A 15,014-nucleotide genomic window follows, 5' to 3' on the forward strand; every position below is an offset into this window, starting at 1 on the left:
ATTGCAGAGCCCAGTGTCAGCTGTGATTCCCTAAGTAGAGCAGTAATGGTTGCATGGATAGTTGCATGATCTGAATAATGTCACATGGGAGAAGGTTGCATGTCTCTACAAACCCCAATGCTTCAATGTACTATATATTTTATACAGCTGGGGTAGCAAAAGGAACAACGGGGGAATCTGTCAAGGTGGGTATCAGTGGTTCAGGGGCAGGGGGACTTTTTATGGATTTGTGAATAGGCAAAGTGAGAATGCCTTTTTCATTAGAAAAAATAAAAGACTTGGATATGGTATTATTTTTTTTTATTCAATTATTTATTTATCCTTTGCATGTCAGACTTCTGCTGCAGTCAGAGTGCCGTTTTTTCTTACTTTCTTATTTAATACCAGTTTAAAATAACAGACTGGCAATCTGACTTTTATTTCAAGTACACGTAAGTGTTTACTGGGCTGCCATCTAGATGAATCCACTTTCATATTACATTTGAAGAGGAAAAAGGCTCAACTCCGTTACCGAACAATCCAAAGTAACTTTCCCCACAGACAGTGAGGCAATCAATATTGTGTACAACTCAACTACTGTAAAACAAGACAAACAGCATGTGTCACTAGACTACGAAGTCCAATACTGTTTGTTTTAATGAAGACAAGAGCTCCTACAAGAAAGATATGTTGAAGCTTTTAGGAAAAAGGTGAACAGATAGAGCATGGATTAAAGCACCCAACTTTACCTGCATAATAAATAGTGTTGGTGTTCGAATTCGGGTTGTCCTTATATTCGACCCGAATATGTATGTTCGAATTTGGATAGACCCGACCCGAAAAACACGGAATTCGACGGCACAAATTTGTGTGTAAAAAATTTATCTAACATTTAACATTCTAAATGTAACTAACTTTTATTATTTTACAGGTTATCCCACAATGACAGGATGATTCCCATGGGTGCACAGCCGTGGGAATCCTTCTGTCAGTGTGGGATCCCCAGGCACTAGAGGTTAAATGAGGACAAGTCTCCCTATTCCAAACCTCTAGTGCTCTCTGATGAGCTGAGGAAAGCTTTCCTCAGCCAATCATGGAGCACTATACCTATTCCGGGATAGAGTTTCTATCCAAGAACACATACAACTAGTAAAGGGCTGCAAGAGCAATCAGGGGAGCAGAGCTGTCAGGGGGGCCTGCCTCAACCTTCTACTAAAATAGAAAGTCTGCTTAAACTTTCCCAGCCCTCTACCTATCCTAAATCACCTATTCTTAGTGAGTGTAACATTCATTAAAAAATAGAGGTACACTTCTTCTTTTCGTTTGCATTTTTGGGCATAACATTTTCATCTTTCCTCTATATTTCCATAGAGCAGGCAAAATCTCACACAAAGTCTGGTCTATGGCAAGAACGTCCTCTCACAAAAGTTTGGCGGCCCTGCATCCCACCAGAATTTTGGTCCCATAGCTGCTACAGACATGAGATGCTGTTAAGGTAAGCATGTTCCATTTTTTAATTTATTGTAGGTGCCTTTTTTACTTACTGATTAGTATGATACTTGGGGAGAAAAGGGAGGGGGGCACAGAGTGTAAGCAGATCTGTAATTTTAGTAGATGGTTCACTTTCACCTAGCCATACATGTAACAAGTTATTTTTAGCCCCACAATTATAATTGAAAATATTCGTCAGAAACCAAGCAATCAGACAAACCAAAAGTTGGATTGACCAACAGAAACTAGTCAGATGTGATGTCATTAAAGGGTAAAAATTAACAGCTTCTATTCAGTTTTTTAAACAATCAATATAAAATGGAAAAAATCAACTGCAATTTTGTTAAAAGCAACTGGATTTAATAAAGTTGCAAATGGTTGATCCTTGCAAATGGTTGAAACCACTGTTTTATTTCTTTGATTACTATTTAAAAAATATCATTTTAGTAGTAAGCTTTGGAGGCCAAAACTAAACATTTGTTTAAAAAAAACTCACACTGCAAACTTTGGCAATACTCTTTTTTTGATGGTTCATCTAGCGCTTGTGTGAATGTGAGATGTATCATGCTACTCTTCCACTGCCAGGATCACCTTATGTGCAGGGCTAAGTTTACCACTTGACACAGTAGGTTTGTGCCTAAAGGTAGTAGTGGCAAACAAGTGTGTTTTTAATGTAATTATTAATATGATTTTATGCCATTTTGCATGTGTCATTAATTAAAATAGGCACTTGATATAAGGTTATTCATACAGTATTACAATATTCTAAGTCAGGTTGGGACCAGAAAAACAAAGAAATTCAGAGTGTAAGAGATGATCATAGCAGAGGGGTGTTATATAGGGAACAAAATGCAGGGTGCCTATAGGTTACAGTGATTAAACTTTAATACTAAATAATAATAAAGTATAAACTAATATTGATACTTGCTGTGTGTCTGCACTGTCTGTACTATGGTAAAATGCATCCCTTTCTGTTATTCTACTTGTACGTTTCCATGCTCACTTTTACAACATTATTTAATTCTATGTCTGTATGGTTTAAGAATAATGCATGTCTGCAGTCTAGACTATTCTAAGATTGTGAGAGTCTCTAAACAGAAGGTGGCTCAGCCTTTGCTCAGTCATATTGACAATACAGAGTGGGTTGTTGATAATATACGCTCACAATTCCGGTCAATAAAATGATGTTGATCAATTGAGATTATGGAATTAGTTGGTGTCAGTAGGGTAGAAAATGAACTTTGAAGAAATTCCTTTAATCCATGTTGTCAGAGGAAAAATGCAACCTATAAATCTGCCAGATCTACTATAAGCAGACTGATCCATGCTTACCTGTTGATCAAAATAATTTACTTCACACGGGTACTGTAAAGTAGGTAGTGCTATAGGATCACAACTCTAATTCAACACAAAAAACTGATTGGCTGGTACTACAGGGAACTACAATATGCACAACCTTGGTTTTGGTTTACATCATAGCTATAAAGGGTATTTGACTTATGAAATACAGGGGCTACCATGGTTGGACTCCTTGAAAATTGAAAGATGTCAGCGATACATTGATCTTTGACTTCAGATCTTTGTAAGTGACTCATTTAAAACTAGTATACAGGTCAAGCAAGTCTGAATAAAGTCAGCACACCTGGTCTTGGATTTTTTGGGGGTTAGTTTGTAGCATTGAATTCAATGGGTCAAAAAAAACTAAAAGAAGGGTTCAGCAGTGGTGGTTGCTATATTTCTCTTGCTGCAAGTTTTCTTTTTAAATGTAACATTATATCCCAGAAGTGCACGTGTCATTCTTGTAATTGGGAATCCTGTTTTCTCCTTGGGGCAAAGTTGGGTTTGGCTGCATAGGGCTTCATTTGCCTACCATTAAACTAAAATAGCATAATATTGATTGATGTTTCTTTTCAGTCTCATAATAAATGGTAAAATTCTACTAAATGAAATCTCTGCCATTATAGTGTTTTGATGTGGAATCCTTGCATGGATAGGAGAGTAGAATCATATCTCATCATTGTCTAGATCATTGCTACATTGTTTATGTAGGCTAAACTAAGCTGCATGTAACAGAATGGAGCAGCAATCACTTCTGATGTTCTGGAAGATTGCTGGAATTCCCTTTTTTTCTGATGGGTTAACGCAGAGAGAAGGGATGGCACAGACACATTAACGCCTGCGAGTCATATTACATCAGGCAAATCCAATCTGTATTCTTGGCTAACTGAATACAGATGAGCATGGGAAGATTGGATTTTCAGATCAAAAGAAGTCAAAGAAGCACATTAATTTTTAAGCAGACCAATGACATGACAGCACTGCATTCATTGAACCAGGAATCCCACTTTAAATAATGGTCACATCCAACAGTGGACTCAGGTGTTTAGATTCTTGTGCAACCAAACATATGATTAGCATTAGCATCCTGCTGCCGGCCAAAAATTTATTTAACCCACTGCAAGCCACACAGTACAATGGTTAAAAATAATTTCTAAAGATATTTTTTTATTCTTTATTAAGTTTCACTTGCTCAAACAAAGCTCAGGAGACCATAAACTGATTTCAGCACCATGCACCTCCATTTACACTTACAGTGTATTCCTGTCCTTGTCAGTTATTGTAAGAATGTGATTTTGATCCCTTTAATCAGACTGTACAAGGCTTTATCCCAGCTAGCTTCCACTTCAAAGTGCTAATTGTTTCCAGTTTTCTTATCATGCTTGGCCCAAATCACAATCTAATCTGAATGACAATTTTTCTGGATAATAATCTAGAGTACGCTGCTGCTGATATTTTCAGATAAACTGCAGGGAGTTCATCTTGTAATATTAATCAAGAAGCAGAAATGCATAAACATCTGTAAATCTCAATTTAATACTAATCCGTTGGTGAACTAGAAAAAAAAACCTATTTTACATCAACAGCAGCAGCAGCACCACCAAACGTTGCCTGCTTGACATGATGCACAGCCATAGGCAACAGCCCTGCGTGTGTGTACTAGAGATAGTGTACTGAATATTATCACTGAACACAGCTTCCTCCTGTACTCTCCTGAATCACAGGGCTCTATAAAGCCTGGGAATGTAAGGGTTAAACCGATTACTGAAAGAGTCACGGAGCACAGTATGGGGTCACTAAAATCCTGCAGTAATTGTGTAGAAAAAAAAGTCATCCTTTAACTCTTTGGTTTGTAAATGAAAAAAGAATGGACATGTGTTTCATTCCTACTGATTTAACAAAGGCAGATATATTTGCTATCAATCAGTATTGCATCCTTTGGGCTTGAACTTTGAATGATAACATGGGACTACAATATCATGCACACATGCCGTATGGGTTAGCACTTTGGAGTGACAGTACAGGCAGCATGCAGTCCCCGCAGACCCCCGATAGGAATGGCCGGGTTGCATGCAAGGAAGAAGGATTCTGCTGTATATTTGTAAAAAGACAAGTTCAGACAATGGGAATCTTGGGGAAAAGGGAAAGGATGCATACATACCTGTCACCGGTTTCTTCTCAAAACAAAGAAAATTACATACCAATGCTTCTAGAGTAGGTTTTTTCCTCTTAATCCCATTGCTACAATCCTATATTCTCCATTCATCCATAGCATGTTATAATAGGAGGCTGCTTCACAGTGATTTGACTCAAGTGCAATCAGGCATGTTGCTAGTCTGCAATGGTATCTGTTCCTCTAAATTCCACCGTGCTCTCTTGGCAGCGTCAAATGCATTTTTAGAACTCCTCCTGCTATTTCTATCTATCACTTCCTACTGAGGCACTATTTGAACGGCCTGTCTACGTTAACAAAATAAGGGACTCGGATTCCCACTTCTGGAAAAAAAAAAGAAAAGGGAAAACCATTAAGAACTAAGCGTAGTAGAGATCCTGGTGCTTTTCAGAGCTGAGAACTTCACATATCGCTCTTCCTTCTGCCTGTGTTTGTGAATGCAGCACACACTGCAATAGCCACAGCCCACCTCTGTTGAAAGCAGCCCCTCCACTTGCCAGATTGGGTAAAAAAGGGAAAGCATCAGATGCTTAGTGAAAGTCCTCACACATCCAGCACATGAGATGTACTCTGAAAGCCAGCAGGTGCATCACCGGCCACATCAATGATAGCAGTCCAGGGTACCGCCTCCAGCTTGTAGGGGAAATCTGGTTGCTAAGGCCATGTCTTAGCTAACCTTTCATTTATCACAATAACGTGACCAGGAGTGACAACTGCACTGCCATTTCTTTCAGCAGAGTCTTTTCAATGCGACTGGATACTTCAACCATAAAACTGATAGATGGCTCCTTAATAGTTGATGCATGCTTGCCCAAGACAAGAGCTAAAATGTCCCAGCCCACAAGTTTATTTATGTCATTTTGTTTTGTGGACACTTGTGAAACAAACTAATTTTTGTTTTCTTGGAAAAATGCAACAACCAATACAGGAAACAGGATACACAATTATATTAAAGTAGATATAAAACATTACCGGAATACATTTTGTTGACTTAGGCTCTGTGTATCATAAACAATTGCCATGTTTTTTTTCTCTTTCAAAAATATATTTATAATTGTCATCTCTTTTTCTGCATCCTAATGCTCTCTAGCGTTTCACCAACTCCTGTCTACCAGCATTTACTGCATATGGACTATACCACACCAAAGCCTCAATGGCACAACAATCAGGTATTATTTTAATAAAAGTTGCAGTAATTCAATATTTGAAACTACATTAACATGGTGATAATAATTTGGTGATTGGGTTTAAATGTACTTGTAGCATTTAACCCTTTTCCTGTCACTCACTGAAGCGTTATGGTTTACCAGAGCTCCCCGCAGCAAGCTGACCCTTTAAACCTTTTGTCATCTGCACTTTTCAATTATATATACTCATGGTTGAGTCAGCATAAAAAAATAGAATAGCAACACAATGAACTGCACCAACAAACAACTGTATTTTTATTTTTGAAAAGCTCTTCTCACCTAAATCAATAAGATCACCAATTCCCTCCAGATTTTGACACTAGATATTTCAGTAGTGGCTGCAATTATGTAAGGAGTATTGGGGGCGTTAATGAAAAGGTTTGTAACAATGGATGGAGGGACTGTTATTTACTGTTTATTTAGTTTTAATGTGCATAGAAACTGCTCGACCCCAAGCACATAGCAAGATTTTGGTTACACATTCATTCATAGGTTTTTTATTCTTACAGTTTTGCATTACAATGTTTTTTTTTCTTAACATTAAAAGCAAAGTTTAAAGCGTACAAATATTTAATATTAAATATCCTGACACAGTTTTAACTTTTAGATTTAGTATAAATTTTAGAATTTATTTTGTGTTCCAATAAATATTTCATTACATTTTTTATTAAAAAATAAACAGTGTCTATCATCAGAATTTATGGGACAGAAAAACAAAAAAGCACCGTCTTTTAATTTTACAGCTCCTGTGCTTTCATAAAAAAAAATATTGGAATGGGAGTCTGGATCCTGAAAGTTTAGCTTGGAACTGTTTCTTTATTCCTAAAGTGGTAGGTGGCATTGAAGGTAATGTCTGCGTATTATGTCTAAGCAAAGTTCTAAAATCAAATCCTAGATTATTTTTGAACTCAATGTGTGCATTTTTACTAACTATAGTTGAAATGTGATCTTTGTTCAATGGTATGTAATGTTTGAATTGCATGATTAACAGCATCTCTGCAAAATCTCCAAAACTCCTCTTCCTGGCTCACCAATTTTGTGGGAATAATTGTCTGTAAAGGATTTTCCTGGGTGAAATCTGTTGTCTTTTCATGATAGGACTGTCCCAAAGGCATCTGTACTTAGCATAGATAATTGTGTTTTTGTGTGCTCATCATCCTACATAAGAATTTTGACCTCCTCAGCCCCATTTCTTGTCTACAGATGATGTAGGCTACAAATAATGCACAGATGTTTCACCAAGTATGAAGGGTATTTAGATGTCTGTGGGTCAGAACCTACTACATCATATTTCCCCAAACTACTTTTGATGACCAAACGCTGGATCGAGGGCAGTACCAGGTTTTATATGTATATGACCTTTTTACTTACCCGGCCAAAAAAATCTGTTTTTGGTTAGTGTTTCAATATATTTTCAGAGGCATGTCTTGATTATTGATATGAGATAATTGATATAATCAGCCTGACAAAGGCCAGAGCATATTTTAAGTTATTTGTATGCCTTTCTATGAATAATTGTTTACTGATAGGAAGAAAGTGATTAATATGTTGCCCATTGTTACTAAAGCTTGTGATTTTATTCTCTGTATTTTCTGCACAATTTGAATCAAACTCCCACACTGTTTTTTTTACTGTCAAGAATGTAAATTTGTTTATTGTTGCTGCTATCAAGCACAATCCTAAACCATCACAAACTGCCCCCATGGCTGCATAGAAAATGTACCTGCATACATTTGTTTGGGTACAGAGCCAAGATGGGCAACCAGAGATGGCATGGTCAAGATCTGGCCTACACGTTGCATCTCCCTATGGGCCACTAAATGTGATAAGTAAGCATGGCTCTTCATTCAGACATTATTCTGCCCTAAATACACCTAAATCATGAGTGTACATCTTCTGCCCTTTCTCAGGTTTTAGTAAAAACCAATGCTAGCATGCAAGCTGTCTGCCTGTGTAGAACAGAAATCGGAAAGGAGAGATGGTTGCCTTTTAATGAAAATACTATTCAGATCCTCTGCATCTACTTACCTCAACAGTTCCCTTGCTGAATTTGATCTAAACAACAAGGAAAACATTATTACAGTTTGTTCATTTTGAGGCATCGTGCTACCTACTCTAAGGCTACGTACACACGTGCAATTGTTCTCGTCTGATAATCAGGAATATTGGACAAGAATCTGGCATGTGTACAGTGCTTGTCGTCGGTCATCGAACAACCGTCATGGCAGATCCACAAACAACGATGTAAGTGAAGGGGAGAGAGTGCACCAGGGTGCCACTCCATTGTTCTCCCCTCTCCCCTCTCCATAGAGCAAAACTGTGCTGTATGTATAGCACATGTTCATGCATCATGCAGTCATTTGTCGTTGGAAAGGATTGGTAAAGATCCTTTCCAAGACAATGATTTCAGGTGAAAACGTAGCCTAAGCCTGCTGCCTGGGCAAGGGTCACTAAGTGCTATCTTCCAGTCACCAAACTGTTATTAAATTCATATTTAACTTTTATCATACACAATAAATTTCTGTATGAATTCCATTTTGTTTAAGCACAACAACAAAAAAATTGTTGCAATGTTAGATGCAAGAACTATACCTGCAATATCCTATATTAAGTTATAAACTCTAACACTAAAAAAGTTTTATTTCAACCCTGGAACATTTTTGCAGCTAAATACAAAGTTGTTGAGAAAGATATTGCGCAACCAATCTTGTAATTAAGGGTTGGTGTCCGAACAACAGTTAATCAATACAGACTGCTTACTGACCTGCTGATTGGACAATAAAACCACATTACCAAATGAATAAGTCTTTAATTCTGCTCTTTCTCTGCCAGATGCACAATTGCTTTGCAGTGGAGACTACCTAGCTAGTGTGTGGTCCTACCACTCCCTGTATGCGTGCTGCTATATAGGTAACTATAAGAAGCAGATATCAAGACTGGGTACATATACTATTACCATTTAGGGATTCATATTGCGCAATTCCTTCTTGATCTGCATAAAGTTCGGCTTTCATTTTCTGAATTGTAATTCTGTGCAGTGGTGAGATGCCCAAATCTTTGAGGATTCTAGGCAATATTTTCTGCAACCCTGTGCAGGGATATTACTAACAGCTCCCTTAATGGTTTATTTCACACTGCTGATTACTAAGCAGAAGCACTTGAATTTAAAATGTGCAATTTTGCAGTGTCTCGTTTTATGGAAGAATCTGACTAGTGCCTTCCTTTTCCTTCCAAATCAATATCTATCCATACATTAGATTATGCTAATCTGCCACATATGCATTAATTACAGCTGCATTGTTTTGATGGTGTCAAATGGGATTACTGCTTCCATCAATCAAAATGCAATGAGACTCATTCAGCACATGTGTTGTTGGATTGTCATTCATTGTTAATGATCACTAAATGCACCTTACGAAAAAAAACTGCTATTCAATGCCATGCATCAATGTGTGGTGTATTTAAAAAATGTGTCATGGACTACATTTGGTGTGATGTGCTGCCTTTTGTCAATGCAAACATTGATGTTTGTGTTTAGTAAAACGTGTTGTGTTCTTATTGTGGGAACAAGCCCTTTTGCCCTGTCCTTGGCTTATTGTTTAAACTTAATGACTATTAGGATATTTGTATTTGGGGATTTTTCCAGAGTAATATATATATATTTTTTATCCTTATTCACTGTTCAGTCTTTAATTCTTTTTTAAGTGTTTTTTTAGTAAAATGTATTCTTGAAATAGTTATTAGTTATTAGCCTGATTTTTTTAAGTGGTGATCACTCCACAAAATAAAATTGAAGTAGAATTAGTGTGTTATCTGTTTACATAATTCCATAGTTGGTCAAGAAGGGAAAAGATACATGTCCACTGAGTTTAACCACAAGGGAAAAAAAATAAATTATATATATACTAGAAAACTTCAAAACCTTTACTCGCAGTTAACAACCAGAAGAAGGCAAAAGAAAAACATCTTATAAATAGGGGAAATGTTCCTTTATGGAACTCAATGGCAAAAGCATATTCTCTGGATCAACAGTCTCTGACATCAATATTTTTACAATGTACTATCAAGTTATATTCTGTACATTTAGAATTGCATTAAGATTCTTCATATGGAGTTTGTTCCCTGTTGACTACAATGTAAAAAGACAAAAGCCAGCAGGAACAGAACCGTATCAAGCAGAATTTGAGCAAAATGTACTAAGCAAAATGTACTGTTCATGCCAAAAGGTAATACCATATTTGGATTATGCTGATTTATCTCTTTTGCTTTATAAAAACAAAAAGATTCAAGCAAACATACTAAAGAAACATATAAGCTGCTACTGCCCACCTTCCCCTCCCTTCTAGAAACCAGAGAGATTAGTCATAAAAATAATAAAGATGGATTTAGAAAAAGGCAAAATGGAAACAAACAATTATCCCATCTTCAGGAAAGCTTCATCTTTAGTTAATCTTAATGACGTTATGTGTATAAGTAGTGCCTAATGCAGCTTCATAAATTGACAAAACAATCTGATACAATAGGCTTGACTTTCCAAAATTATTTAAACTGTTCACTTTAAGTGCAATGTAAATTCACCCAGCTAGTCAGTGGGGAGAAGCTCAGCTCACTTCAACCATCCAGTCATGCTCAAAAAAATTCCTATGTGTTTTCATTTCCAGGCATGTGATTCATTACAAAGTAAAATCCCCTTGCCTATTTAGCTAACTAAACCAATATTGTCTTTAATGTAAACCTGTCACAAACTAAAACAAATCAAATTGATAATAAAAAGGTTATGCAAAGTCAAATCGCCCATTAGATCCAGAGATAAAGGTAGCTGATAATATAGGAAAAGCCTGGATGTTGAAAAGTTGAAACCTGGCACACCATTCCTGTACATTCCAACTGGCTCTTCAGTTGGATGACCAACAAGGCTTAAAAAAAAGTTGAATACAACTGTGTAATTTAGTTTAGCCTTGAAGTTTGAAGAGAAAGTAAAATAAATAAATCCCACCCAGGCAATCTTATAAAACTGGTAAGCAATGTCCCATCTGGTCCACAAAGGCAGACGAAATGCATGGATCATGATATCTTCACATCATCCTGTTGTAAATATAAATGTGGAATATATTACACAGTTGCTATTCCTAAATTGTTGCATCTCAGTGCTTCTGATTTTTTTGCAGCCACTCCCTGTCTACATGTGTGTACTCCCACTCCTTTATTATTACATACTTTGGATGTGGCCTTCCAGGAGATTTACACAAAGGCAGTACTCCTGTACTGCATCACATGCTTTTATTGCTCCTTTTTATACAGCACAAGACTTTATTAGAATGGCAGATGTTGGTTTGCATTGGATTGATTCTACTGTAATCAAGTAATTCTCAAGATCTCTATTGCCCATATGTATTCCATGTTCTAATGTAAATGGGACAATGCTAATATAACTGTTGCCAGAGTAGAGATGAATAACAATATGGTTAAAAATAACATTGATATTCATTAATTATTTATTATTATTAATAATAAAATAATAATAATTATAATAAACAGGATTTATAAAGCCCCAACATATTATGCAGCACTGTACATTAATTTGGCATTTAGTACCATAATGTCATTTTGCTAGGATCCTTTTGCAAAATATTGCTGCTTTTTAATAATCACATTATTTTTTTTCTAGATTGGAACAAGAATATTCCCAACCACCAAACACAATGATCAGTTTTTTTTTTAATCAATCCTGCAAAATTCTACAAACAACAAAACCCTCCCCACCCCCACCCCCTAGAGCTTTCATTCCTAATTCCTGCATTAAAGGGAAGAATATCAATTGCATTAGCAAAATCCAAATTTGTGACATCAATAGCATTTTCAAAATCCAATTTTGAACTTACCTCCCCCTACAACCATTCCTGATTTATTCATGATGAACTATCTATATTGATTTCTGTTATATTTTTGATATCTTACATTTTGACATTACCCTTTCACCCCAAAGAAGTCAGGCTTTCTGGTCTTAAGTCTTGCTAGTCTGGTTACCCTTCTTAAAATTGTTGCAGCATCATTTGTACACCAGTTGTGTGAAAATGCCCCTAAAAAAGTATCTAAGAAGATATTGGAATTTTAGTAACTGAACTTGTTCCCTTTAGGAGATGGAGACATGGAGATTGGACTGGAAACGTTGAATGAATTGTTTACCTCAACTAAATGATTGTCAACTTGACATTCTTTTATCCGCACAGATAAAAATATGTATTTAGGACTTTGTTTTAATTTAAAATTGTATTAATAAAAATACTTAGTTTATTTTTACATGTCAAAGGGTAAGAGGTCAGCAACCACGACTCAACTATCTTTAGCACCAATTCTCAACCAGGGTTCTGTGGAACCCCAGAGTTCCTCCAAAGGTTGTCAGGAATTATTTGATGGAGCTCATTGATCCAGCCCTCCCCCATTTGATGAAGTCATGCATTCTTTTCAGTAGACCTTTTTACCCATTATTTTTAAAAGACCTGAAAACTATTTAAAGGTTTTCACAAGGGGTAAAAAAGTTTGAGAAAGGATGTTCAGTAGTATTCCCCTTCACCAGGGCAGCTACAGAAAAGGTTATGTAGGGTCTTGACGGGGATCAGACCTTCCGAGTAGAGGAGACAGCATGACATGCAAGGAAGGAGAGGGCTGCATTTTTTTTAATTGCCAAGTCTTTATTTAACCATGCAGTCTTACAATCTATAAACATGAATCGTATTCTAAAGTTGACAATTTTGACATTCAGATTTTGTACAAGGGGACGACCTATGTTTGTTATCACATGTATAGTGTGATTTATCCACATATTAATATTAGGAAACTTGTGTTTATAAAGTGATGGCATATTATGCAGCACTTTACATGGTCCATAGTCATGTCACTAACTGTCCCTTATAGGACTCACAATCTAATGTCCCTTTAACAGTGAAATGTTATTAACATAGTTTAAGACCAATCTTTCAGGTTTTGTGAATAAAAAGCATGTCGATTCACCACTAGGTAGGTGGTAGGTAAATAGATTGTAGAGTGAGATTAAAAAACAATGAATGACAATAACAAAACAACTACAAAAAAGGAGATGAATTAGAGTTGTGGTCAAAGAGAATTCCGATTTAATTTTTCAATTAGAATCAAGGTTGATTTGCTCATTTTCTACTTTCCAGCCATATGTATTTGTTATATGTCCTTGTAATTTACAAATACAGTACATCCCATATTCAGCTTTTGTTGGTTCTTCTGCATATTTCAAGTCATTAGCAAGAAAAGCTTTTCACATTCATGATTCTAAACATATTGACATGAGGCCAATGAAGCAATCGGTACTGCTGGCTAAATAAAGTATCTACCCAGTAATAACATAGCAAGCTTGTTCTAGATTTATTATTTATACTCCTACTACAGCACCTATATATTCCTTGTAGCCTGTGTTTATCTAATTACCCAGAGTTTTTCTTCTTGAAACTGGAAATGTGAATTATTGTAATATTTGCCAATGGGTAAATGTTTAAATGTTGGGCAAAGTTCTTCAATTATATTCAGAACTGGATGAATCCAGGTATTTATTATAGAGATCTGCATTGTTCCAATCTTCATTAGCCACAATTACTGTAGTATTGCATCAGACTCTATGCTGGAAACCTTTGGGAAGGTCTAAACAGGATGCAATTTAGCTTGCTACAGCACTTACAGCACTGTGTATCATTGTCATTCTTTTACCATAATATTCTGTTTTCATCCTACATTTTTTTTTGCATTCAAGTGCTGCTAATCTCCTGCATCATTTTTCTTCCTGTTAATATACACTGACGCAAGTATTAGATGCCTATCATTTTTAGGAAAATCTGTGGACCATGAACCATACCTGTGCAGTGTGTTGCTATAACTTAGTAGTCTCAACAGATGACAAATACATCAATGTGACAATGAAAGAGCACAAAAAGAAGATATTTTTGACTCCATCACAGGAAGTGCCTAAACATGGACCTTCATGGTGAGATCATCACAAAATTAAAGTTGTGTATTTGGGAGGATTTTATTTTTAAAAATTTGGCAATTAGAAAAAGATAGCAGCTTTTTTTTGGTATTTTCGTCTTCTGTTTGCAACTGTTATAGCATCAATTATTGATTGTTGTACTATAGTCAACTTAACTGGGCAATCAGAAACTCTATTCACTTGGCAATCACATTTTGTAATTTCTTCATTTTAGAAGACCTGATCAATGGCCATATACTTTGTTTTCAAAGGAAGTAATTGACTGTGATTGTCACCTTTGACACAAAAGACATGTTCATTATGTTTGCTGGGTGTTCTGTGGGTTATGACATTCACCACTTTCCAATGAGTAAACAGCAGAAGCTTTCCAATGAACTCTAAAATGGTGGTCAGGCTCACTATCCTATTAAATACACCATCCTATAGCAGTGAAATAAGTAGCGGTCCTGTGGAAAAATGGGGACCTTTTAGGCTAATTCCCACTTATAAATGAAGAAAACCTAAAAATGCCATTTTTGTATAAAAAACTAAATTTTTATGACAAACAAAAACTATTATTGATAGGCCCCTAAAAAAATTTAAAACAGCTTTTGAAGTTGCATTTAAAGTTTACATGTCCAAGCTTATATGAGATTTCAGTGACTGAGCTTAGATCTGCTTTAATTTGTATTCTGCAACATTCACCCTATATAACATTCACCAGTCAGCTTCATAAAATACAAGCAAATGTTGCTGGCGAATTGGCAGTGACTGAGGATAAATGTGCTTGGATTTGCCTGGTCTATATTAATATACCCTACAGACATGAATCTAAAAGATGCAGGCTTATTTCTTT

At 36.2% G+C, this 15,014-nt stretch overlaps 1 protein-coding gene across 1 annotated transcript in view; it reads right to left on the reverse strand.

Moving 5' to 3' along the window:
• Positions 1 to 5,486, reverse strand: part of UNC13C (unc-13 homolog C) — a gene marked incomplete in the record, with an annotated part of 288,759 nt that extends 283,273 nt beyond the window's left edge. The window contains 1 exon segment of the mRNA XM_072402358.1: positions 4,970 to 5,486.
• Positions 5,487 to 15,014: the final 9,528 nt, after the last annotated feature.

This window comes from Pyxicephalus adspersus, chromosome 2 (assembly GCF_032062135.1).
Source record: "Pyxicephalus adspersus chromosome 2, UCB_Pads_2.0, whole genome shotgun sequence".
NCBI classification, from domain to species: domain Eukaryota; kingdom Metazoa; phylum Chordata; class Amphibia; order Anura; family Pyxicephalidae; genus Pyxicephalus; species Pyxicephalus adspersus.